The 27167-nt window shown below is 40.2% G+C and overlaps 1 protein-coding gene across 15 annotated transcripts in view; it reads right to left on the bottom strand.

Annotated features, from left to right (window-relative positions):
• CTBP2 (C-terminal binding protein 2) overlaps positions 1-27167 on the bottom strand; it is a 305318-nt gene that overhangs the window by 146138 nt on the left and 132013 nt on the right. Inside the window, exon 1 of one of the 15 annotated variants that reach the window (XM_043519415.1) lies at positions 7912-8000. The exons of the other annotated variants lie outside the window; for them this stretch is intronic. The gene's annotated coding sequence lies outside the window, so the exon portion shown is untranslated. Of the gene's footprint in view, positions 1-7911; positions 8001-27167 lie in introns of those variants that run through there. 15 annotated transcript variants of the gene reach the window in all.

Below are 27167 nucleotides of genomic sequence, written 5' to 3'. Positions count from 1 at the left end.
GACTGGGTTATGCAGGAGGTCAGACTAGATTATCATTATAGTTCCTTCTGGCCTTAAAAATCTATGAAATTATCAGCAACTATTTAATAACAGTGCAGCAAGACATAGGGACGGCTCATATTACTTAGAAGGCTTTAAAAACACACTGTGAGACCTACTGTAATAAAGTATCATAAATAATTAAACTAGAAATAAGTTTGTCAAAATCAGGTGAACAAATTACACTTTAAAAAGAAAAGGAGTACTTGTGGCACCTTAGAGACTCACAAATTTATTAGAGCATAAGCTTTCGTGAGCTACAGCTCACTTCATCGGATGCATTCAGTGGAAAATACTGTGGGGAGATTTTATATACACAGAGAACATGAAACAATGGGTGTTACCATACAGAGTGTAACAAAAGTGATCAGGAAAGGTGAGCTATTACCAGCAGGAGAGTGGGGGAGGAGAGGCAAGAGGACCTTTTGTAGTGATAATCAAGGTGGGCCATTTCCAGCAGTTGACAAGGACAGTAGGAGGGGAAATAAACAACGGGAAATAGTTTTATTTTGTGGAATGACACATTCACTCCCAGTCTTTATTCAAGCCTAAGTTAACTGTATCCAGTTTGCAAATTAATTCCAATTCAGCAGTCTCTTGGAGTCTGTTTTTGAAGTTTTCAAGAACGCTTGATAGAGATCTTGTAGGTGTTTGTCTCTGTCTGAGGGGCTGGAGCAAATGCAGTTGTATCATAAAGATTGGCTGTAGACAATGGATCGTGTGGTGTGGTCTGGATGAAAGCTGGAGGCATGTAGGTAACTATAGCGGTCAGTAGGTTTCCAGTATAGGGTGGTGTTTATGTGACGATCGTTTAGTGGCACCGTAGTGTCCAGGAAGTGAATCTCTTGTGTGGACTGGTCCAGGCTGAGGTTGATGGTGGGATGGAAATTGTTGAAATCATGGTGGAATTCCTCAAGGGCTTCTTTTCCATGGGACCAGATGATGAAGATGTTATCAATGTAGCGCAAGTAGAGTAGGGGCATTAGGGGACGAGAGCTGAGGAAGCGTTGTTCTAAGTCAGCCATAAAAATGTTGGCATACTGTGGGGCCATGCGGGTACCCATCGCAGTGCTGCTGATTTGACGGTATACATTGTCCCCAAATGTGAAATAGTTATGGGTGAGGACAAAGTCACAAAGTTCAGCCACCAGGTTTGCCATGTCATTATCGGGGATACTGTTCCTGGCGGCTTGTAGTCCATCTTACAACCACAATACCCACTTGCTGAAGTGAAGAAACAGATTGACAGAGCCAGAAGAGTACCCAGAAGTTACCTACTACAGGACAGGCCCAACAAAGAAAATAACAGAACACCACTAGCCATCACCTTCAGCCCCCAACTAAAACCTCTCCAATGCATCATCAAGGATCTACAACCTATCCTGAAGAATGACCCATCACTCTTACAGATCTTGGGACACAGGCCAGTCCTTGCTTACAGACAGCCCCCCAACCTGAAGCAAATACTCACCAACAACCATACACCACACAACAAAAACACTAACCCAGGAACCTATCCTTGCAACAAAGCCCGTTGCCAACTCTGTTCACATATCTATTCAGGGGACACCATCATAGGGCCTAATCACATCAGCCACAATTTCAGAGGCTCATTCACTTGCACATCTACCAATGTGATATATGCCATCATGTGCCAGCAATGCCCCTCTGCCATGTACATTGGTCAAACTGGACAGTCTCTATGTAAAAGAATAAATGGACACAAATCAGACTCAAGAATTATAACATTCAAAAACCAGTCAGAGAACACTTCAATCTCTCTGGTCACTCAATTACAGACCTAAAAGTGGCAATTCTTCAACAAAAAAACTTCAAAAACAGACTCCAACGAGAGACTGCTGAATTGGAATTAATTTGCAAACTGGATACAATTAACTTAGGCTTGAATAAAGACTGGGAGCGGATGGGTCATTACACAAAGTAAAACTATTTCCCCATGTTTATTCCCCCCCCCCCCCCGCTGTTCCTCAGAGGTTCTCGTTAACACTGGAAATGGCCCACCTTGATTATCACTACAAAAGGTCCCCCCCTCCCCCGCTCCTGCTTGTAATAGCTCACCTTACCTGATCACTCTTGTTACAGTGTGTATGGTAACACCCATATAAAATCTCCCCACTATATTTTCCACTGTATGCATCCGATGAAGTGAACTGTAGCTCACGAAAGCTTATGCTCTAATAAATTTGTGAGTCTCTAAGGTGCCACAAATACTCCTTTTCTTTTTATGGATACAGACCAACATGGCTGCTACTCTAAAATTACACTGTGATGCAGTTGCCATACTGATCAGAACAGCTGTCAGTTCTGCCTCCAAGAACAACCAGTATTAGCTGCATCAAAGTAATCTCTGTAATGGAAAAACATGGAATAATGTGCCCACACAGAAATTCAGTAGTCGTATTAAAATAAAAAAAGTTACCTTTTAAAGGTTTTTAATGGTTTTCAGATTCATTGGAGTTTCTCTTTGTATTATATTTAGAGAAAGGTTAAATATATATCACTCATTAATTTACATATTTCTATCACAGTAGTTCTTAACCTGTGGCCTGCGTGTGGCCCAATTAGCACCCAGCTGTGGCTCAGCTGAGTGCTAAAGGCCGCCCAGTGTGGCGGGGTCCAAGATAAGGGCTGCCAATCTGCCCTGCCACTCGGCCCGGCAGAGTCCAGGGTCTGGGGACTGAGCCACCCAGCTGGGTCCGGAGCCGCCTTGCCCTGCCATCCAGCTGGGTCCAGGGTCAGGGCCGCCCTGCCCGGTCCAGGCCGTCCTGCCGCACGGTTGGGTCCAGGGCTGCCAGGCCACCCTGCTAGGTCTGAGCTTGGGGCTGCACTACCGTCTAGCCTGGGCCGCACAGCAGGGGCCAACGCGCTGGGAATAGGGGTCTGTGGTTCTCAATCTGCGGCCCAGCTAACACATTATGGACTGCATCTGCGGCCCACAATGATATATAGGATTAGAAACACTGCTCTGCCATGTACCCTCTTGTATAATTCCTCTCTCAAAAATCCTGATCCTGTCAATTTCTGCTTATACGGAAATCACTCCATGGCCCTGATCATTTTAGCTGCCAAGTCTCTGAACCCTTTCAGTGTCTGTTATGTTTTTTTGAAACGAGGAGACCTAAACTAAACACAATATTCAAACTCAGGGCATTCCATCCATTTGTACAGTAGCACTATATCTGTAGTATTTTCTCACCCATTCTTTATACAGCAGCATTGCGTTTGATTTGTTTTTTTTCCCCCATTTATTTAACTGCTGCTGCACATTGAGCACATGTTGAGCAGTCCACTAAGAGCCCCAGGTCGTTTCCTTGAGTAGTTACAGTTCATTTTAAAACCAGCAATCAGTATGAGCAGTACAAATCATTCCTTCCTAGGTGCATAACCTTGCATTTGTCAATAATGAATTTCATCTGCCATGATGCTTCTCATTTGCCTATCTTTGTTAAGTCCCTCTAGTACAGCAGTTCTCAACTGGGGGTCCACGGCCCCCTGAGGTTCCATGAACGCTTTCAGGGGTGCCGTGGAGCCCCACGGCTGAAACTCGGTGCCCCAAGCCCTAGCGCTGAAGCCAGTGCCTTCCCCGCCGCCCCAGCTGGTAGTGGCATAGGGCTGAAGCCGGGAACCCCAGTGCCCCCACTGTTATTGCTGAAGCTGGGAGCTGCATTGGGAGCCCCCCCCGACCGCACACAGACCCTACCTACCCCCTGCCCATACCCTGAGCTACCTCCCTGCCTGCACACAGCTCCTACCTACCCCCTGCCTGCACACAGCCCCTAGCTACCCCCTGCCTGCACCCTGAGCCATTTTAAAACTTTTTGAATGGAGTCCCCCCTTTGAGTTATATTTTTTGGTTGTGTCCCCCCACAGCCCAGACAGGCTGGGTGGCCTAAGTGAGTCACGGGGTGGAGGTGGCGCTCCCTCCCTGAACCCACCTGCCAGCCATTGCCCCTTCCTCCCCCCAAAGAGAAGTAAAACTATGCCTATGCCCAAGGGTGCCTACCCCCCCCAGCCCAGAGCCCCACACTCCTCCTCCCCTTCCCCCCCGGCCCTGGAGTTTTTATAGCATGTTGAGGAGGACCTCAGCAAGAGAAAGGTTGAGAACCCTGTTCTAGTGTTCCTCACAATCTTCTCTCTCGTCTTGACTATCCTCAGGAATGCTGTGTCATCTTCAGATGTTGCCAGCTCACTGTTCACCCTCTTCTCTGGATTATTAATGAAAATATTAAACACATGCCAATCACAATACCAATATTTAAGGCACCTCACTGTTAACTTTTTTCATAATGAAAACTGACCATTCATTTCTACCCTTTGTTTTCCATCTCTAATCCAAGGCAGATCTTTATCTCCCATCTCCATCACTATTTGGTTTTCTTAATAACCTCTTGTAAGAGACTTGTCAAAGGCTTCTTGAACACCCAAATGAGTTACACCTATTAGTTCTCTTTAATCCAACATTTTGCTAAAACACCCAAAAGGATTCTCGTAGACTGAAGAGGCATGATTTTCCTTTACCGAAACTATGGTGGTTTGCTCCTTTCATGCCATGATCATCTGGGTATTTTTAAAAACTCTGTCAACTAGTTTAGCTGGAACTAAAGTCAGGCTCACTGCTCTGTTTTGCTCACTGCTCTCCACCTTTTTAAAAAGAGCTAAACCCTGTGGACTGAGAGGTTTTCCTGTGTGCAAATGCAGAGTAGGGTATAGGTTTGTTGGAGGCTAAGAAAACCAAGTGAAGGAGTTGTGAACATGACCCTAAGAGGAAACAAAAGAACTTCGATTCCTAGGTTCAGAGCTTGCTAGAGTGGCAGACTTGGGGATTATCGAGCAAGTACCTGCCTGCTGCTATTTGTTTTTACAGTGCCTTGCATAATGACAGGTTTCAGAGTAGCAGCCGTGTTAGTCTGTATTCGCAAAAAGAAAAGGAGTACTTGTGGCACCTTAGAGACTAACAAATTTATTTGAGCATAAGCTTTCGTGAGCTACAGCTCACTTCATCGGATGCATTTGGTGTAAATGCACGAAAGCTTATGCTCAAATAAATTTGTTAGTCTCTAAGGTGCCACAAGTACTCCTTTTCTTTTTGTTTTTACAGTGTTCAGGAAAGCATAACTTTGTGTCAATTTTTCTTTTGTAAATACACAAGATTACACCAAGAATATTCCTGACTCATATCACTGATTTCTCATCCTAATAGGAACTGCCCTACAAGACCCCAAATACTGGCTAACTGGCAAAGGGGCAACAAATACTACATTTGCTACCCTCTAGCCCTAAGATATGGCATTATTTTGTTGATAGCTCAGCCCCTTAATTCTCGAATTCCTTCACAACTCTTGGATGTAGGCATGTTGTTCATTATCAGTTTGTTCCAGCATCTCTTCTTTAGACACATCAACCTCTGACAGTTTCATTTTCATTGCCTGTAAGAAGCTGATCTGATTTAAGGACCACCACAGCCTGTTCTGTGGTGAAGGATGATGCAAAAAAAATGTGTAGCTTCTCTGCAATGTCCTTATCCTCCTTAATTGCTCCTTTTATTGCCTGGAAGTCCCGCCAATCGATCAATCAGCTCTCGCAGACTTTCTATTTCTGGTATACTTAAAGAATTTCTTGCTGTCTGTTATGTTATGTCCTTGGCTAATTACTCTTTATCATCCCTCCTGGCCTTCCCAATTTCTACATTATATTTTTTACCTGCCATCGTTTATGTTCTTTTCTATTGGCTTTACTTTGGCCTTTTAAACACACTATTATCAGTATTAATGATTTGTATTGTACTAACCCTAGGAGTCCCAGTCACAGACCAGGATCCACTGTGCTAGGCACTGTACACATACAGAACAAAAAGATAAGCTGTTTGTGGCAGTGACTATCTGTTTCTTGCATTCCTGCTTCATTTTTGTTTAGGGTACATGCAAGCAGCTGTGACTCAGAACAGAAGGGAAGTGCAGTTTCTCCTTTGTTAACAGCCCAACCCTGACAGCCCTGTATGCTTGTGAACTCCCACTGAGTTCTTGAAGGATCAACCCTTAAAGTTCTGCCATTCCTGTAAGTTTTGCCAGGAGGAGGAAGCAGTCAGAATGAACCGGAAATGGTCCTAAAGTGCCAAATTATTCTAAACCCAAGAGGAAGATTATGCACGGCAAGAAGAGTTTTCCAGAATGAGGACTGCAAGATCAGACCCATCATAGCCAAGAGTCATGTCAGACGTATGCTTTTTGAGAAATCCAACCAGTTCTTTTGCAGTTGTTTTCCACCAAGGATGAAATCTTGGCCTCACTGAAGCTGGAGGGTGTTTTGCAATCAGCCAGGGGCCAGATTTTCACCCCATCAGTTTACACACACACACACACACACACACACACACACACACACCCATGCTGTCACACTTTTAACATTAGTGTCAGCTTTGTTTGTTTTAAAGTACTTTAAGCCTGACAAAAAAAACTGCTTATTTTTTATACCTTGTTCACAGCTCCAGTGGTGGATAACCCCATTGAAAGTGACAAATATTCTCATTTCTATTTCAGAATCACTGGGGAACTAAATATCCTTCTACCAGTACTTTTTATAAACACGTTCGGTCTGAAAAGCAAATAATTAAAATCTGAGTGCATTAAACAGATAAAAAGCAGCTTAAGATCCTAGAAGGCAATTTGTATCACTTGCAAGCTAAGGTCTTCATTCACTGACTACCCTGAAAGACATTTTTGTGCATAGGGCCCTAACCCTTTGTGAATCATACTAGCCAGTGAACCTGATTTTAATCTCATTTACACCAGTGTAAACCATGAAGGCAATGGAAATACACTGGCATAGTATCTATGTATCTATTCGTATGGGTATAAGAGTCTTTGTCAGCAGTCAAAACATGGATTTACAGTTCCAGTGGAATTCTTAGCAGCGCTTAAAAGATTTTTAACTCCCAGTCTTTTGTCCCATTGTGTTAAGCACTGATCAAATGTCAGAATGTGACACTCTATGAACGCACAACACATCTGGCGCTTGACAGGCACCAGTACTGCAATATGATAATTCCACTGTGTCTGTTAATCATCTCTATTTTTTATGGACTTGATTTATTTACCAGCATGTGATCAATCACCACCTTTTTCGGCGAGATAATTCTCTGCCCTCCATGTAATCTGACAAAGGAAATCCACAACTAAATTAAAATTTATGCGCCAGCTTCTGCCCTTGTGTTTGATGACTTCTTATATACACAACTGATTTTAAAATGGGTATTTTCTAGTTCCATTATCAATTAAGTATTTTCAAAAAAACAAATTTGAACTGACATAAGGATATACGTTTAAAAATAGTCACTACACATATATAATTAAATGAAGAGGAGTACAATGTGAGAGTCCATACTGGTAGACACAGGGGCCTATTCTCTTCTGCATACAGATTTGCAACTCCCCATTAATGTCAAAGAAAGCTATATATACATATGGTAAGAAGAACAGATGCCTGTCTGAGATAACAGTGCTGTTTTCACAGTCCCCATTGGTCAAGGATTATGTATTGGTTTTACTTATTAGAACTTTTCAACTTTATCATACAAAGTATAGTTTGCACTCCTCAGGCTGAGACATCCAAACTTAGTGACTCCAAAGGCTACTCAGGCAATCTGCCAGGAACCTGACAAATCAGGGCCCAACCTGGCAGCACCTCTATACATAGTACAGCCAAGGATATCTATTCAAGTTTGGTGCACTGGATATCTAGGCTTCAATAAATGCAACTTTTTCAAATAAAAAAATAAATGCACAGGGAACCTGATACATGTTCCTATTTGCATGTTCTATGGCAGATTAACAGAGATTACTTGGTTGTGCTCACCAGCAACAGATGTTCATAAACCCTCCTGTCATGGCTGCCTGTGGAAGCACTTTTAGAAGTCTGTGGGCACATATAATTCAGTGGTTGTCCAAGTCTAATGGGGAAGAGTAAAATAAAATAGAACCCATTTTCACAAAGAAGGACAGAAGCATTTTTGCAGCCCTAACACAGGATCCATGTGCATTCCAAAAAGATCTGCACTTATAGGGCCAGATCCTCAGCTGGTGTGAATTGGAGTAACTCCACTTACTTAAGTGGAGCTACAAAGATATACGCCAGTTGAGGATCTGGTTCATTGCGTGGTTGTTTACACTACAGGTCGTTATATGGTATGTATACCTATGGCAACCCCTAAATTGCATCAGTGCTGCTACACTAATAGATCTAAAAAAAGACCTCAATAGTTTTCTCTTTCTTCCTACTCTATTTCTCCTACTCACCCCTTCCCTCTCTCTTGCATTCCACTTCTGAGTGCACACCTCATAGATAGGTAGTATGTCCCGCAAAGAAATTCCAAAACACTCTCAAAGACAAATCCTGGGCCGACTGAAGTGAGAGACAAAACAATCATCGACTCCAATTCCACTAAGAATTTGCCTTCCATCCTTTGCAGCACCTCCATCCAATGAGTCCCACTAAACAAGAGAAATTAGACACATCTGAAAGCATGTCTTTGTTCCCTTCCTACCCTCAAAAAATACAGTAACATTTCTCTTGGTGTAATTATTTTTGCTGCTGTGTGGATAATTTTTAATAGCAAAACCGATTCATTTCAAACTTAGGTAGGATGACACTCATTTAACTGACTGACTGCTTGACAACAGGTTTATAGCTGTGCTGCGCATTACAAATTGTTCTAAATGGTTACAGCACTGGTCCTGATTATGCACACACGGCACCTAAAACTTTGCCAAGATCATCTAATAGGCAAGTCATAACCAGCCTTAAAGTATTCAGAAACACCTTTTCCCACCAAAAAGGAAAAATCACTAAAACATTTAAACAAAACACTGAGCACTGCATCCCTTATTAATGCTAACAGATTGCCTTAAAAAAACAGATGTCCTCTTCTCACGGTTCTAGCAGGTTTTCTCTTCAATACACAGGGAGAGGGAATGAAAACAAATTCCATGACCAAGTCATCATTCCTTTTTCAAGAGCAAACAGCATTCCAAATAGGACTATTCCATCCACAGAAGGCAGTGGGAATTAAGCATATTTCTTTTTAAAAGGGCAAGGAGGGACTATTTAAAAATGAGATTTTTCAAAAACATTCTTTTACATATTATTATTTTTAATGTATTTTCAAACAGACATCAAATATATCTACTTTGTGTCTCCTGGCAGTTCAAGAATGCCAACTCACCCTGTCCTTAGGGTGCCAGAGCCAATCTGTTGCCAAGAGACACAAAACTGATATCAGGGATATATGAAGTAGTCTTTGGAAATGTACAAAATAGCGAATGACCTCATGTGCAGGATTTTACTTAGTAAGATGTTGAGGGAGAAAAATTAACCTTTCGTTGTAAGATTTTAAGTTTAGCATTTGCATCCTTTTGAGGAAGGAGCAGCCTTTCTAAGATAGAAATGTTTGGTATTTATTATAGTATTTCAGGAAAATATACTGACTTTTTTGAATGTTTACTTTTGTTTGGGGAAAAAAAATCACTCTGTGATTGAATCATCACATATCAATATGCCAGGAAATCCATAAAGGTTGTGTGGTTTGTGACAGTCACAGAAAAAGGTTATGAATTTTCAAAGTAGGTGTCTTAACAGGATATTCAATTGTCACATCTGGATGTCCAAAGTGATGCTCAGATATGTAAATGTTCATCTGACAAGACAAGGACCGACTTTAAGCCTCCAAATGTGGACATCATAAAGGCACCCAACATTTAAAAATTGATCCCTAAGAGTTCTTTCAAATAGGAGGTTTTAATATTTGGAGACTGGAGATGTAACCTACTGAAGAGTGTTACAGGTGCCCCTCTGTGCACTGGCTTTTGAGCTCAAGTTAGAGTAGCTCATCTTTTTAGCTCTGCAGGTTCCCAGTTCAATCCCTGGTGAGCTGGCCAAGATGGCAGCCCTCACACAGGCATGGCCTGAATTTTAAGGCAGATAGAGGCAGCTACAAAACAAGCTTCCAAGTACCATCCTAAAAACTCTCCACTCTGATTTTCAAACCTTAGAAGACATTCTGATTTGTCACCTCAGGCCCACAATCCACCCTACCACAGTGAGGCATGACTCTTCTCATAGCTCTCCTGAATTCTATGACCTCCAAGCCATTATTTCTGATTTTATATGAATGTCCACAAACTTTGACATCTGGGATTTTTGTGGGCAAGTGGTTCTAGTGACAAAACACATCATGTAGAGGTAGAACATTAAATCCCATGTTGTTTGGATGATCAGCCACAATTGCCCCAGTGACCCAAAGACTCAGGCCAGAGGACACCCAGAGAAAAGTTCAATTCCCCTTAGAAGGTTTCTTCATACCAGTGTTAATTTTGTTGGTATAACATGATGAACAGAGGTGGGTTTACAAAGATAGTTTTGCTACGATAACACAAGTAAGCACTTTCGGTCATTTTACTACAAATCCCATGTCGTTAAACCCTTCATCATAGAGTTGATCAAAAAAAAAAAATCACAAAAAATGTGTCCCTTTCTTTTGTTGGAAAATTTCAAAATTCCAAATCTTTTCATCAGTACAACTTCAGCTTCCCCTCTCCTCCAAAACTAAGTTTAAGCTCTTCCTCCTCAACTTCCAGGTTAGATATAACTCTACTCCACCCACACATCTGCTTTTATATGTCCATGTATTTTGCCACTGTCACCATGAGTCACCTGTGGGGTTTTTTTTAAAAACTACTGAAGCAAAACTGAATTCAGACACGATTCCTCCAGAGTAAGGCATGCTAAACTGAGCACAATTGCTTTCTGCTAGGTTCTCGGTCTTTTTAGCGTGCTTCACACAAATGGCAGTTGGAAATGAATCACAAAGGTTATTTTCCAGTCTGTGACACTAATTTCTGAACTTTTTAAATTAAAATAGAGTTTAGCTTGTCAAAACTAAAATGATAAAGTGAAGTAAACTAATTAAATACCAACACAGTATCATCCAGCAAATTTCAATCTGAAAATACAAAAGAAACATGAAATACATGGAATTGCAATGATTTAATGTAATGTTGCAGTTTCTATTAAAAAAAATCAGATCACTTCAGCACCACCTAAATAATCATATTTCAGGTAGCCAATGGTGAATTGCTATTGCCTTCAGCTAGACGTGAAAGGCAATACCTCACATAAAATAATTACTGTTGCCAAGTGTTCTTTATATATGGCAAATGAACAATAGACCTCAATTGTTGACAGGAAAGAAAAAAATCCTGACTGATTGCAAAAAATCAAAACAAACCAACAGGCCAGTTTATATAAATTGCTTGTTCTCCTGCACAGTGTATAAAAGATCTTGCTACTACAGGGGAATGTATGTTCTTGTGTGTTTCTTACGAAGCCTAGAATTCTAAGAGAGGAAAGAAAACTGACATTGCACCAGCATATAGACTGAGAAGACAGAGGGAAAGAAGAAAGGGGTTAATAAAATTCAAACCAGAAAACAGGAAATGAGATTAAAGGAGACATTTTGGCCATGAGGCCTTCTTTCGGCTGAAGAAGGCCTCAAAGCCAAAGTGTCTCCTCTAATCCTATTTTCTATTTCTAGAGTGCATTTTAATAACCCCTTTGTATATGGTACAATGACTTTAGTAAGTCCTATTTGAAGCAGATTTTCCACACTAGAAAGCAAAATAGGTTAAAATAATCGTACCATACACCTCGTGCACGTGACACTTTTTTAATCCAATGTCAAATACCAAAACCATACAACACAACACAATGTCCATTTATAAAGCCCCTTTCATAATAAACAACCCAGGGCACTTTACAAGAAAAGGATAATACACATAGCTCACTTCAACCAACTAAAAGGCTTGAGAACACAGAAATGTCTTTTGACTGCTTTTAAACCTGGATGTGGAATTTGCTGATCTAATGTCATTGGGCAGAGAATTCCTTTGCCCTGGGGTAAAACTGTCAAAGGCTCTGGCACCTGCCATTTCCAATCAGTATTTGGAAATGGTTAATACAAACTAGTACCCAAAAGCACATGGTGCAATATGGAATGTGAGGAGACAAAAGTTCAAGTAAGCAGCATTGAGGCCATAAGAAAGCATCCACTCAAAACTAATTCGCAACTTTCTGAGGACACCTGTGGAATAACTAAGTAACTGGAGAAACCTATTAGCTATACTTTGCATAGTCAATTCACCTCATCAGAAGAACTTGGGGCCAGTTGATGTTTCCCTAAAGCTCGCATAGAGGGCCTATTGACAAGGATTGCAATAATCTGTCTGACAGGTGATTACATCCTGCACATGCAGAGGTGTCAGGAGAAGAAAGATGATATTTTGATGTACAATATTTCTCAGACAGTTAGAAGGAAAGTCTTTACTCTCTGATAACAATGTGGTTAGAGGATAGGGGTAATCCTTATATCATCCACATTCCAAATATTAAGGTTCAGAGCTAATGTGTTGCAATTAAATATTAACAAAATTGAGAGAGACAGACAGACAGTACTCTGTACTTTTGGGCTAAGGAGAAGAGCATTCATCCAATGTGAAAGAAGCCTATTTCAGACTTTACATGTCCAAGTGTCCATGTCACAAACAATGGAGCAACACAAAGATTTCGTCCAGACAAGGGGAAGGAGTACTTTCCCTTACCTTCGGCAAGGCAACAAAGAGGTTCTCAACACAACATGTATCAAGACCGAGTGGGTGCATGTAGTTCACCAATTCCTCTTTCAAGCTATGTTATAATGTTACATTTATCTACAACTACTAGATTTCAGATTGGGTTATTTTCTGTAGTTCTTTACTTGTAGGTTTGAAAATTCTCATGTAGCCAAATAACTGCTTCACTTGAATATAAATTGTGAAAAGTATGTACAAAAACCCATTTTCAAGAAACGTGAATTAATAATCAAAGCCACTACATGATTTTGTTTCTGTAACACTTGTCCTCCATCTTCCCAATGTTTGCTAACTTTCTTTGTCATGTCAGGTCTTACTTAGCATGCAAGTCCTCCAAGTCCATGCCATTGTCTTCTACTTGTATGTACAGCACCACAAGTATTTATGGCAACATAAACAATGGCAATAATTTCAAGCTTGGATAGCATAAAGTTGGGCACCTAAATCCACTGTTAGGAAGGTGAGTAAAAGCAGCCTGATTTTCAGAGGAACCAAGTACCTACCTGCAGCTCCCATTAATTTACACTGGAGTTGCGGGTGCTCAATACCCCTGAAAAATCAGGCCACTTTTATTTTGGTTCCTACATACAGAATGAGGCTCCTAATTTTAAGCACCTATGTTTGAAAACTTTTCACAGTAACAACAGCGAACACAAACAAATCTCATATAAAACAAATAGTAAGTCCATTAATAAGGAAGAGAGGAAATGAAAGAAAGCAAGTCATTCTTTGGGCTCTAGACTAGAACAAGTTGCCATGGACGCCCAGCTCATCTATTTCCATATTCTCAGAAAGACGATCAACTATATGTTGACTAACTACCTATTAAAAAATACTGGGGTGAGCATAGTGTACCAGGCTTCTCCAGCCACAGACATTGCATTAGAAAAATGGGATCTAGACAGGCCTGCATTATTTATTCTCTGTGGAATTCATCAGTTGAGTTAATTGGATTTTTTAGTGAACAATGAGGGGTCGAAAGAGGATTTTATAGTGGAGTTAAACTAGAACTAATACCAGGCAATGACTCATTGTAAAGATAGACAGTTACTGAGTCAGTAAAGACAAGTAGAGAACATATTAGAGGGGAATCAAAGATGGCAAATGAAAAAGTGGAGATATCGAATTACTGATGAAGACGTCAAAATGACAATGGTGGACCAAGTGGAATAAGTGATAAAACTCAATCAGAACCAAGGCAGAACAAGACGCTGCAGGCTAGAAGTTTTAATTCAAAGAAAGTATAAAATCAACTATTTGCCTTTCAATATGAAATCTGTTGTTTTCCAGAGAACAGGGAAACCCTTTGAAAGAGGTTCAAGCAAAAAACTTTTCCGATTTTAATTTTAAAAGTCCTCACAACTAGAATGAGGTTGGCACATGTATAAATAAAAGAGGGTCCTTTCAGGAACTTTCCTGTTGAGTTAGATGTGTCTAATTCACAAGAAGAACAAGGAACTAAAAAGAGGATTAGTGGAAAAACACAACGGCAAGGGAACCACCAAAACAATAAGGCCCTTGTGATAAGGTCTATCAGGCCTTCTCTGCCTCCTGCTGAAGATGTTGGTGCGCTGACACCCTGCTCAAGTTATACTACCAACAAGAGTTAGTCCTCCAGACACTCAGAAGGGCCAGGAGGAGACACTGACCAATAGAGAGCCAGCAGGCCAGTTAAGAAGGCTTGACTGCTTCTGATCAGGGGCAGAGCTGGGTGATGCTGGGTTGCAGGAGCAGTCTATCAATGTTAGCCGAGACCCAGGTCAGGAGCCTCCTTTCACACACTGCAACTAAGTGCTTGTTTTTGAGGATTTATTTGTTTCTTTAAAAGTGCTGTGATGGGACGGCTGCCCCACGCTGGCAGAAAAGGGATTAAAAGCAGCCCTAGGGAGGCAGCGCCAGAAGCAGCCAATTAGAAAGGGGCCAAGAGGAGCAGCCAATCATGGCCCGGCAGGCTCATATAAGGGCTGCAGGGCGGAGCAGAAGGCAATAGCTGACTGGAGCTTGAGGGGAGAAGAACAGACTCCTAGCACGAGGAAGGAGCACCAGCACCTGGGACACAGCAGTATTGCAAGCAGGGACCGGGAGAACTAGAGAGAGCTCCTGGCTGGCCACTAGGGCCTCAGGTAAGGGCAGAAGAAAGTGATGGAGCTGGGAAGTGGCCCTAGGACAATGGACTGCAATTGCCCCGAAGAAGTGACTGGACAGAGATCTCAGATCCCCCGGAAGGGGGAACTCAGACTGTGGCACAGCCCTGGAACAAAAGTTACAGTGGCAAGACACCACCAGAGGGGGGGCGCCCTGGCGAGTAAAGCTAATTCCCATGACAGCTGGCAGGAGGCATCAGAATGGTGAGTGAACCCCGTCACAAGTGCAGACAGCCAAATTCCGAGTTTGTTATTTTTATATAAATGTTAAGATGCTAATGCTAATATTATAGAGCTGGCAGCCACAACTGATGGACTAAAATTGTACTTCCCTGCAGTGCAATGCTTGGCCCATTGTGACAGCCCCAATTTAGCAAGATATTAAGTCCACACTTTACTTTCAGCATATGAGTAGTCCTCAATCAATGGGATTGATCACATGTTTAAAGACAGGAACATGCATAAGTATGTTGCTGAACTGGGGAAGCAAATGATTAATTAGATTCTGGTGGCCATGCCTCAAGGGTCAAGAGACAAGTATAGAAGCCAAGCCTAAGTTTGGAGCAATTATGATGTGATCAAACTAAATAGGCTGTATTACTCAAAATCTTGCTTTTAATTAAGTAACTTGGAAGAAATGATCATATAATAGTCAATGGTCTACCTTAGATTTACATGCCTCTCCAGGTATAGTTGCCTCTCCAAGTATAGTTGGCTTGATACTGCCCTTGTGACACCATGATGTTTGAATTAACAGAAGGGACATGAAGAACAGGCCTCATCAGGATAAAGATAAAAGATGATATCAACTCTTTTTAATAGGGCCTTCTGGAGTCTACAGAAGAGAGTGAATGTTCATTCAACACACCTTTCGGAAGAAGAATAAAAAGCAGAACTGAAACATCAGAACAGCATAATCTATTATACTGAAAAATGCATGTATGTGAATATTTAGTATATTGCTATGGCTCCTGAAATAGCAATCTGGATACAGAATGGTACGTTCTAAGACAGATGTCCTCTAAATCTGCCCTTCACACGCTTTCAGTATACCAGCAGTCCAAGAATAAAAATTCTTCTGCATCAGCCACTAAAACTGAATGGAGAGCTAAACAACTTTACACTAGAATAAAAGTGGAAACAAAATAATGAAAGTTCAACAATTACTTCAAGATGCGAGTACAATACTTCAAGATGTGAGTGACAAAGATGCCTAAACCACAACATTTGGACAGACCCGATCTTCACCAAGATTCAGGGTTTATTCAGATACAGCGCCAGACCATTCTGTGGTCAATAATGGAATGAACAAGATCCAACAACAGTCAAAAGAACGTTTAGTACACCAGCAGCGCACTGCCATCAAAATATGGCAGCAGCAAAAAATAAAAATGCAGAAAAATCCCTGGGTAAATGCAGCCAACAGCAAAAAGCATATCAATTATGGAACTGCCACCAGGTGAAGGGAACAGCAGCCAAAGCATCAAGGATGACAACCAGAAGTTACACGTAGTAGGTAACTTTCACAGTCCTTACTAAGTGTCAGTTTCTCAGTAGATGTAAATCAAGCACATTTACACCAGCTGAGGATCTAGCCTTTATTATATTCAATGGGAATTTTACCTGAGTATATAAAGTGCAGGATCAGGCCCAGTGGACCCCAAAAAGGAGAAATGGCAGAATATCACAACTGAAACTAACCAATGCGGATGATACAAAATTACTCAAAAACGCTAAATCCAAAGCTAACTGCAAAGAGTTACAAAGGCACTTCACTAAACTGAGTGAAACAACATGCCACATGAAATTCAATGGTGATAACTGCAAAGTAATGTACACTGGAAAAAATAAACCACAAAATAATGGGGTCTAAATTAGCTGTTACCACTCAAAAAAAAAAAAAATCTTGGCATCATTGTGGATTGTTCTCTGAAAACTGCTCAATGTGCAGCAGCAGTCAAAAAAGCAAACAGAATGTTAGGAACCATTAGGAAAGGGAGAGATAAGATGACAGAAAATATAATGCCACTCTATAAATCCATGATATGCCCACACATTGAATACTGCATGCAATCCTGGTGACTCCATCCCAAAAAGATATATTACAATTGGAAAAGGTGCAGAGAAGGGAAATAAAAATGATTAGGGTATGGAACGGCTTCCATATGAGGAGAGATAAAAAATAGACTGGGACTGTCAATCTTAGAAAAGAGATAACTAAGGGGAAATATTATAGAGATCTATAAAATCATGAATGATGTGAAGAAAGTTAACAGGGAAGCGTTATTTATTGCTTCACATAACACAAGAACTAGGGGTCAATCAATGAAAATAATAGGCAACAGATTTAAAAACAAACAAAAAGAAGCACTTTTTCACACAATGCAGTCAACCTGTGGAACTCAGTCAGAGGATGTTGTGAAGGCCAGAAGTATAACTGGGTTCAAAAGAGAATTAGATAAGTTCATGGAGGACAAGTCCATCAATGGCTATTAGTCAAGATGGTCAGGAATGCAACCCCATGATCTGGGTGCGCCTAATCAGCTGACTGCAAGAAACTGGGACTGGATGACGGGGGACGACTGATCACTTGAAAATGCCCTGTTCTGTTCATTCCCTTTGAAGCATCTGGCACTGGCCATTGTCAGAGACAGGATACTTGGCTAGATGGACCATTGGTCTGACCCAGTATGACCATTCTTATGTTCTTGTTAATAACGAACCAACAAAAAGCACTTATCCAGAGTATGATAATGGAAATGGAAATACATGAAAAAAGTTAGTGGTGTGAAACAAGAAGGGAAGTGAAGGTGGGCCACAAGGATAAAATTGTTTAAAATTATTTTTAAAAATCTAATAGTAAAATGAAAAACAAAAAGTGAAATTACCAAAACTCCCCTCTAACTAAAAATGGCAAATGTCAAATTGAAAAGCAACTAAAGAAATATTAAGATGAAATTAAAATGAAACATCACCAGATTGTAAGCTTTTTAGGGCAGGGACTGTCTTTTTATTCTGTTTGTACAGCATCTAGTACATTGGGGTCCTGGTTATGACTGGGGCTCCTAGGAACTAAGGCAATACTGTACAAATAAACACCACCACCACCAATAAAAGATTAACTCAAAGTATGGGAGCACTGTTCAGAGATTGCTAACCACAGTGCTACAACATGAGCTGCATATTCAATAGAAACTAATTCAATAAGACCTTGCTAACCATGGGGTAGTCTCAGCTGGTTCAAATTGTCATAGCTCCAGTAAAGTCAATAGAAATAAGACAATATATTAACAGATGAGAATCTGCTCCCCATGCTCTCAGAAGTATACTGAATAGAAGATTTCATTGGGTGGGACTATAACATTAATTTGTAAATAAATTATGGGAGAAAATATCAAAAGGCTTAAAATTATTTATTGAACTAAAAAAAACAAAAACAAAAAAAACCCAACCCCACAACTTTTATTATGACAGCAGATTAAGTACAAATGAAATTTCTACAAGGCTGAATTCTACACAAGTCAATGTTCACAACCACTGACATAATAAGAAATAAAAATAAAAAAGCAGGTAAGAAATACAAAAATCTATGTAGCATGAAATATCTCCAAGAGACTTGTTTAGTGAAATTAACTAGTAGTTTAATAGAAAAAAAGCCTGATATATGAGAGTACTCCAATTTCTTCATAGAAATTAACATTTCAATCCTGTTTTTATCTAGAAGTCATTAAACTGTGCAACATGAATTATTGGAACTGTAGCAGAGAATTAACTCTATTCATCAAGTAAGTCCAAACAGTTTAGAGTGCATCTGTAATGAAAAAATAGCTCCACATTTCTATCTCTTCTCATTAAAGTAAACCAGTTTTCCCCCCTCTCAGTATATAAAACTGTCTTCTCTTCACATAATTTATATTACCATAAGCCAGCTCACATTCTAAACTATTACATGCCTCCAATTAATTTTTGCAGCTTTTGCCTGAAAATTTAATGAGATAGTAGCGTATGAACCTGCTGACTCCAGATTACGTGTGTGCTTCCAATATTAATGTTGGCATAATAAAATAATCTGATACATACTTGATGAGAGCTTTTCACTATTGTGAGAGTAAAGGCAATACATAAACTAATTCAACTGATTTTTCTTTTTTTTTTTAATAAAAAAATTACAAAAAAGTTACCAGTTTCAAATTGAACAGCTCCAAGTCAAACATGAAAAAGTAAATGTACAGTATTAATGCGCACTTTCTTGAACAATTTAAACACTTATTAGTCTCCTGTTTAAATAGTTTAAAGGGACTTAGTTAAAAAAGTCTTTCTTTTCAAAATGCCTATTAGACATGGTAAATGGAATTTTAAGTTTCAATATTACATTTTATGCTCTGCTTTATAAAACGTAGTTACACCACACCGCACCCCTGTTTAAACTATTACTAACCCAATGATAACGGATAAACTGCGAAAGAGAATCAGTGATTGCAGGGCTAGATTTTTGGCACCTAATTTCCATTTAGATCGATGGCAGTTAGGCACTTAAATACCTTTAAAAATCTGTCCCCAAGTCAGTATCACACAACATACTGGGAGCAGGAGCAGGATTAGAAGCCAAAAGTATGATTGACTCAGTCCTCTGCTCTGCTCATTTGAAATGCTTAAATATATGTGAAACCTAGGGGAATCAATGTCAAGTTCTGCTCCTCTATGTCCTAGTCTTGCAACGTTTGTGCATGTGCTTAACTTTATTAGCACAAGTAGCCCTCATAGCCTTCATTGGGTAGTAAAGTAAAGCAAGTACACAAGTGTTTGCAGGATTGGAGCCCTAGACAGAAAAAAAAAAATCACATTTTATAATAAAGGCCCCAATTCTGATTGTAAGCTCCTGAGTGTATTTCATGATTGTCCAGTTTAAGCTCTACGTTGCTAGGGATCTCTCAATTAAACAATGCAGAGTTGGTGTTATCCCTTGTGGAAGCTTGGGAGGTTTGCCAAAAAGGTAAAGGTGGGGTGAAGGTAAATTTGTAAAGGGAGAGAAACAAACAGAACTTAGGGAAGAAGAGTCCAAACAAGGAAGCAACACATATTTTAAGTACATCCCCACACTGCTGAGCTATTTTGAAAAACAGAATGAATAAGATAAAGCATTTGCCATGGATTTTTAAATTGCATGAGTAGCATTTATATACCAGACCATCCTTCTGCAGGTCTCACTGGCTTTCTCAATACAGGCAATGGCTTACAGGTAAGAGTGCAGGCTCATGATCAGACAACTTAAGTTCTGCTCCCAACTCACTATGTGACCTTAAATAACATACTCCCTGTATCTGAGTTTGCAAGTGGCAGAATGAGGCTATTAGCACTTACCTATTTTTGCAAACTGTTCTCCAGAATATTAGACTAACAATATTTTCTTCACAATAAGAATTTTTTTTAGAATAAAGTAAAAGCCAAAATATTCCCACTTTCCATTGTCACTATTATTTTACTACCACGTCTTCCTGTTACGGAAGCGCAGACTAGTAATGCAGAATACAATTTTGATACTTATACAATCTACAGCAGGGGTAGGCAACCTATGGCAAGCGTGCTGAAGGCGGCATGCAAGCTGATTTTCAGTGGCACTCACACTGCTCAGGTCCTGGCCACCAGTCCGGGGGGCTCTGCTGCCAGCCTGGGGTCCTGGCTGCCGACCCAGGGCTCTGCAGCCACCCCCAGCTGTGGCTCACTGCCCCCAGCTTGGGGCAGTGAGGGATGCAGACAGGGACAAGAGGGGGCACAGCTCAGCACCCCCACCTTAAAAATTGTTCCAGCACCACTGTAGTGGGATGTTTTTAAGTCCTCATTTGCTGCTTACATCACTATCACAGCACGTGGAACAGCGCACTGCGTTTGACATTGAGATTAGAATGTACATGCAAGAACAGGAATCAGAATTTTCTGACAGATTTCAAGATTTCCAGCGATTTCACCCAATGCTTTCTTTTCTAATTAAACCTGGAAAGTTCAATGAAAGCGACTTGGATTTGTCTGTATTTCAGTGGATGGGTGCTGAAGATTTCGAAATGCAGCTCATTTTAGTTAAAAAGCTCAGAATTGTGGGCATCAAAGTTTGGAGATCTGCTGAGTACACTTGAAGCTACCGAGAGAGATCATGGGGCCCCTATTCTGACCTGCAGGACGTTCCTGCCAGTGAAATGTAACTGTCTGAAGAAAGTTGCGTTTGCAGTGCTTTCAGCATTTGTATCCACATACCTGTGTTAACAGGTATTTTCACACATGAAATCTGTCCTCTGTCGCTCTCAGAGCCGGTTAACAACTGATCACTCAGAAGCCTGGGTGCAGCTTAAAGTATCCAAATAAGTACCACACATTGGAAAACTCAGCAAGGAAAAGCAATGGCAAGGATCACACTGAACTGATAAGATCTGCATTTTAATTTAATTTTAAATGAAGCTTCTTAAACATTTTAAAAACCTTATTTACTTTACATACAACCAATAGTTTAGTTATATATTATAGACTTACAGAAAGACACCTTCTAAAATCGTTAAAATGTATTACTGGTATGCAAAACCTTAAATTAGAGTGAATAAATGAAGACACGGCACACCACTTCTGAAAGGTTGCCGACCCCAGACCTACAAAAAAACTGGTGATGAGCTGGTCCTCAAAACAGATTTTTTTTTTCTATTTGTTCATTTTATGTGATTTCACACTATCATGAATTTCCAATTCCTGTGAAATTTCAGGAAACTGAAAGTTCTTTGTAGTGAAGCACATAAAATGCTCAAAAAGCTTCTTTTGTGCCAAATCTTGACCAGTAGTAAAAAATATCCCAAGAGGCTACATGGCATACAGAAATCAGTAGTAAGGAGCACAGAACTGGGGCATTCTACTCCTATTGTATAGGCTTAATAATAATGTGCACTGTCCTAGCACTTGATATTAAAAAGACGAGAAGAGTTTTTGAAGAGCTCTGTGTATCTTGAAAGCTTCTCTCTCTCATCAATAGATATTGGTCCAATAAAAAATTCTTCCTCAACCACCTTGGCTAATATTTTGGGACCAACATGGCTACAACAACTCTGTGTAAAGCACTCAATAGTCATTAGTTAGTTATGCCAGTTACACCGCCACTATTAAGTAATTAAGCCTCATTTATCCTCATTTTAAGAGGGAGAGAAACTGGGGCTTAGAGAGATTTTGACTTGTAGAAGTTCACACAGCAAGTCAGTACTGGAGTTAAGATTATGGACCCCCCACTCCTCTGACCTCCAGTCCAAGGATCAGGGCTTCTTTGTACGACATACTGTACAAACAACATATTGGTAGACACAAAGCCCAGAAGATTTTACTGTCTAGTTTGAGACAAGATGCAACAAATCAGTCTGACAAATGAAAGGATGGAGGACAGGGGTGTGAGGAAGGCAGAGAGTAATAGAAGTCAGACCACGAGTTTACAGGAGCTAACTATTGTGCAACTTAATGGTTCCAGACAGTTCGAAATCATCATAAATGAAAAACAAATAAAACATCATCTGATATCCTCTAATGGCACTCATCCTAACCATCACTGACCTTGACATTCAACTACTACTGGGTTTTCAGAATTCTATACATAGTACTGTAAATAATAGAGGAAAACAATACTAAAAACAAGTGTGATCTAGTTTGTTCTTAGCAAGGTAGACGGTCAAGCAAGTGCCAAAGATACATCGTTGGCCTTCAAAATTCTATTTAATCATAACTTCTGCCTCATGGAGTGGATCCCGATTTTTTCTAGAGTGGTTACTCTAACAAGCCAGTTCATTTGTCATTTCAGTAATACGTCTCAATCTATTTTAACAAATCCAAATGAAAGTCAAAATCCACTGAAATGTACTGCAACAAGCATTAAAATTGGGAAACTTCTTTCAAAATAAAAAAATGGGGAAAGCTAAAGAACCTACAATCTATTTTCCTTTTACTGATGACTCCAAAGTAGTATTTTCAGATTGAGGCAGAGAAGAAACCAATTAGATAAAGGAATCTAAATCTTTCTATTTAGTTTAGGCTCTGATCCTGCAAATGACTCCACATGGGTGGACCCACGATTCCTGTGCAGAGCCCTAAATGAGACACTTCACAGATGCAGTTAAAGGATCTGACCGTTGGTTCCAAAACCCGGCCCTGGCCCTCCAAACATGCACAGGAGTAGCTTCACTCAAGTAAGCAAAGTTACCCCCATGCATGTGTGGAAAATCAAGTACAATATACTAAGTACGGTGCATGTGTGTCTGTGTGTTTATTAGTTTTACTTAAGGGTTTGTTGTAAATATTTTGTTTACTTTTCCCTTCCAATATCTCTTTAGAAACTGTGATACCACATTTTTTTAAATAGACACATGTGACATCCCCTCCACACACACTAACAAAAGCCCACTACTTTTACAGGTAATAAGAAACATATAATTAAATTAACAGATGCATATTTCTGCCTTCTCTCCTATCTGTTTTCTTTGAACACTATGCCAGATAGCAAATAAAAATCTGCATTTAAATAGAATATTTTTAATGTATGAAAGTGGGCAGCCTGAGGGTAAAAGGTATTGCATTCAGCGCTCCATAGTCAAAAAATTGCATTCAAAATGTGACACTTCATTTTAAAAATTCATTGAATATTTTTGATTTGTCATTCTATTACTTTCATTTTATTGTTAAAAAAAACCTCTTAGTCCAATAGTTTTTTGTATCAAAGAATGTTAATAAAAATATTGATATGATATTATTTTATCAGTTTAATTTTGAGAAAAGATTACATTCAATCAGATCTCATAAGTCTCACCATCTCTGATAATTCCTGCTATTATTCAGTGTGAAATTCAAGCAGTCTGATTAACATAAATTGTTACAAATCTGCATTTTTAGACTTTGTCATAAAATGCAGAAGTCCAAACTCAGTGACCTGAATCTAACAGCCTTTCATGTGAAGTGGCCCTGCTATGCAGCTTCTCCTAACCCCTTCCTTCTTTTATGGGTCAGGATACAGACACTACTTGCGCTCTTCACTACTGACTGGGTCACAGTAAGAGAAAATATGAGCTCATCAAGGATCAGCAGTGCTTGATCACATTTAGGATGTGATTGTGCAAAAGCTAACATAGGCCCTGATCCAGCAAAGCACTTAAGCTTTATATATAATTATATATATATAATTAAGCTTTTCTAATGTGCTTAATTATAGGTATGCTAGTAGTCCCATTGAGGACAACAAGATTACTCATGTTTAAAGTTAGGCATGGGATTAAATGCATGGCTGGATCGGGGCCGTAGTGCCTACATGTGTGAATAAATTCATTCAAGTTAATGGGACCTCTCAGTACACTCATTAGTATCTGCAGGATTTGGCCCTTAATTTTCTTCAAATTACAGAGGCCTCTATCAAAGAGTAGAAGAGTGAGACCGTGTTAGCACCAAACGACATACGTTATAAAACAAGTGTCACATTATATTGGACAGACCACAGAAAGACAAAAATAAACCATTTTCGACACTGTATTATCAGGACAGCACCTCCAGGAAAAAAAATGTTGATTTCTAAATTAGCAAAATGAGACAACATTAAAATGACACATGCACTAAAGGGCCCGGTCCTGCTCCCTTTTAACTCAATGGCAAAACTCCCACAGAATTCAGTGGGGGCAGAATCAATCCCTAATTTAGAAAAACTCCTCTAGTTTAAACCCTGCAATGCAATCCTGGCTTGAACACTGAACAATTTAGTAACTTACAAAATACTCTGTATACCATTCATTCTAACGGTATGTCTACAATGCAATTAAAAACCCGTGGGTGGCCCATACCAGCCGACTCAGGCTCGCAGGACTCAGACTAAGGGGCTGTTAAATTGCAGTGTAGACATTCAGGATTCTCTCACCTTACAGGGTCCCATAACCCAGGCTTCAGCCTGAGCCCAAATGTCTACAGCGCAGTTAAACAGCCCATTAGCCATAGCCCGAAGGGCTCGAGTCAGCTGACATGGGCCAGCCACGTGTGTCTAATTGGAGTGTAGACATACTCTAAGGGGCCTGTCCTTTCTCTACAGTTTGATGGGGAGGTGTTCTCCCTAGCCTTAGTTATCAGAGTAACCCTGCTGCTGCCCACCAAGAGTGTTGCTTTGCACAGCAAGGAGACGGCGCTCATTTAAAAAGCTCAAAGTTCATGAACCTAGATTTCCTCTGCAGGAAGTTAAACCTAAGGACTGCCTTCTGAACATTTTCCATGGATCTAATCTGAGAATTGCCTTACCTACATTGTCATTTATGTCAGACAAGAGACTTGGTTGCAATATGGATACTCATTTTTTGAGAGTAGATGCACGCCTATAGAAAGTTAAACTCACTGAGCCGGATTCTGCTCTCATTCACCCTGATTTTACAAGGCAAACACCATTAACTTGAACCTTAGACAGAATTGCTCTTGATGCATCAGAAGATCAACCCCGCACACAGAGATTTAGTGGTAATTACTTTATGTTATTAGGGAGCTGCAACAGTTGAAATTTTTAGATATCCAGGAGCATACTGGTGAGAGTTGAAGCATTACGGTCTAGTCTATACTAGAAAAGGTTTGCTGGTATAGCTATACCCAACAAGCCAATCTATTGTACACACAGCTTGTAATGGCAAAAAAAATGCTTTTTCTAGTATAACTTACATCAGTTCCTTGACCAAAATAAACTATACTGGCAAAAACATGGGCTTTTGCCAGGATAAAAAAAGGTTGCAAAAAACCCTCACCCCTAACCACACATCAGTATACTGGCTAAAATTTCTAATGTAGACCTGGCCTAAAATTTTCCAGTCCCTACAGAAAGCCAAACACTGTGCAATCATTGGCAATTAATTGAGCAAAGCTCAGCAGGATTGCCAGCCCCTGATAAACTCATTCCAAAATTCAGCCCTGAAGCCAAAAGACTGCAATATTTTAATTTCCACCCTTTCCTTAACCTTCACAGATGAGATTTCTCTTATGTTTAAAGAACAAACTGCCCAACATACTCTGCCTTCAAAAAACCTGAAAATAAGAAAGTAATTCCAAATTGATGGATGCGAGTCATCAATACCAAATTTCCAAGTGAGCAGTTATCTTTAAGAATATCCTGCCAAAAAAACAAAATAAAACACAAACCAAGTAAAATTAAATAAAAATCACTCTGCAGGTGGCAGCCTCAGGTCCAGTCTACACCATAAAATATAGTGTAACCAGCTCCCCTAACAGAACATGGCCTGACCTTGTATAGCTAAGAGTCTTTCAGAACCATATTACGGAGGAATTTGATTTCATGGACTTCGCAGGGCTGTAGGAGGATCTGTTAACACAATTACAACACTTTCATTTAAACACATTAAACATAAAACCCACTGATCCCACCATGTAGGCTGCTTGATAAATAATTACAGGGATTAGCAACACCTACATAATTAAAGTTGCCTAATACTTTCCATTGTAAGCTCCTGTTTTCAGTTACTTATAACTCTGCCAAATTTTAACCATTTGGGATATTTTCCATGTTTGCATTCTGCCTCAGGCTGAATTTTATTTTTAAGTGTCTGAAAAGAAGTTAGCTGCTTCCCAGGAGGACAGGAAAGAGGTAGTTTTGCCAGACACAGAAATTGCTTTAACTGTCTTCAAAGAGCTCTAGCACCTCCATGATTTGGAGAGCAGGCATTTGTCTTATGGGGCACAGTCCAAAAAGTCCCCTTTGCAAAGCCACCAAGATTTGACAGTTAAAAGACTTTGAAAATCACCACTTGCACATGTTCAGTAAAGCTTCTTCTCTCATCATTCCTTCTGCACTGAGCACACCCCCAGATCCCACTGAGCCTCCTGTATGGTGAGCATAGAGCCAGAGCTCTGGACCATTGACTGCCACAGCAGCAGCCACTGCTATTACCTTATCCCCATTGGAGTAGGGGAAGGTGTACCAGGCAGGGAATCAGGAAGACCACGAGTTGTAGTATCAGCTGTTCCGTTAATTGGTGTGCGCTTCAGAACCCTTATTGAGCAAGGCCTCATTGCCCAGCCTTAGGAAGCAGGCAGGCACTATTCAACCCTTTTACCCCAGAGAGCAGGGTTCCATCCCTAGCTCTGCCACAAACTCTCTATGTGATGTCTGGAGAAACTATCTAAAGACCTTCATGCATGGAAGCTGAATTAAGGTTGCATGGGCAACTTAACTTCTGACACTTACTAACTTTTGAGTGCTTGATTTTGCAACTGTAATGTTCTTTTAACATTGTTTTTTTTT

This window comes from Dermochelys coriacea, chromosome 7, assembly GCF_009764565.3.
Source record: "Dermochelys coriacea isolate rDerCor1 chromosome 7, rDerCor1.pri.v4, whole genome shotgun sequence".
Taxonomy (NCBI): domain Eukaryota; kingdom Metazoa; phylum Chordata; order Testudines; family Dermochelyidae; genus Dermochelys; species Dermochelys coriacea.
This window is presented reverse-complemented; position numbering and strand designations above follow the sequence as displayed.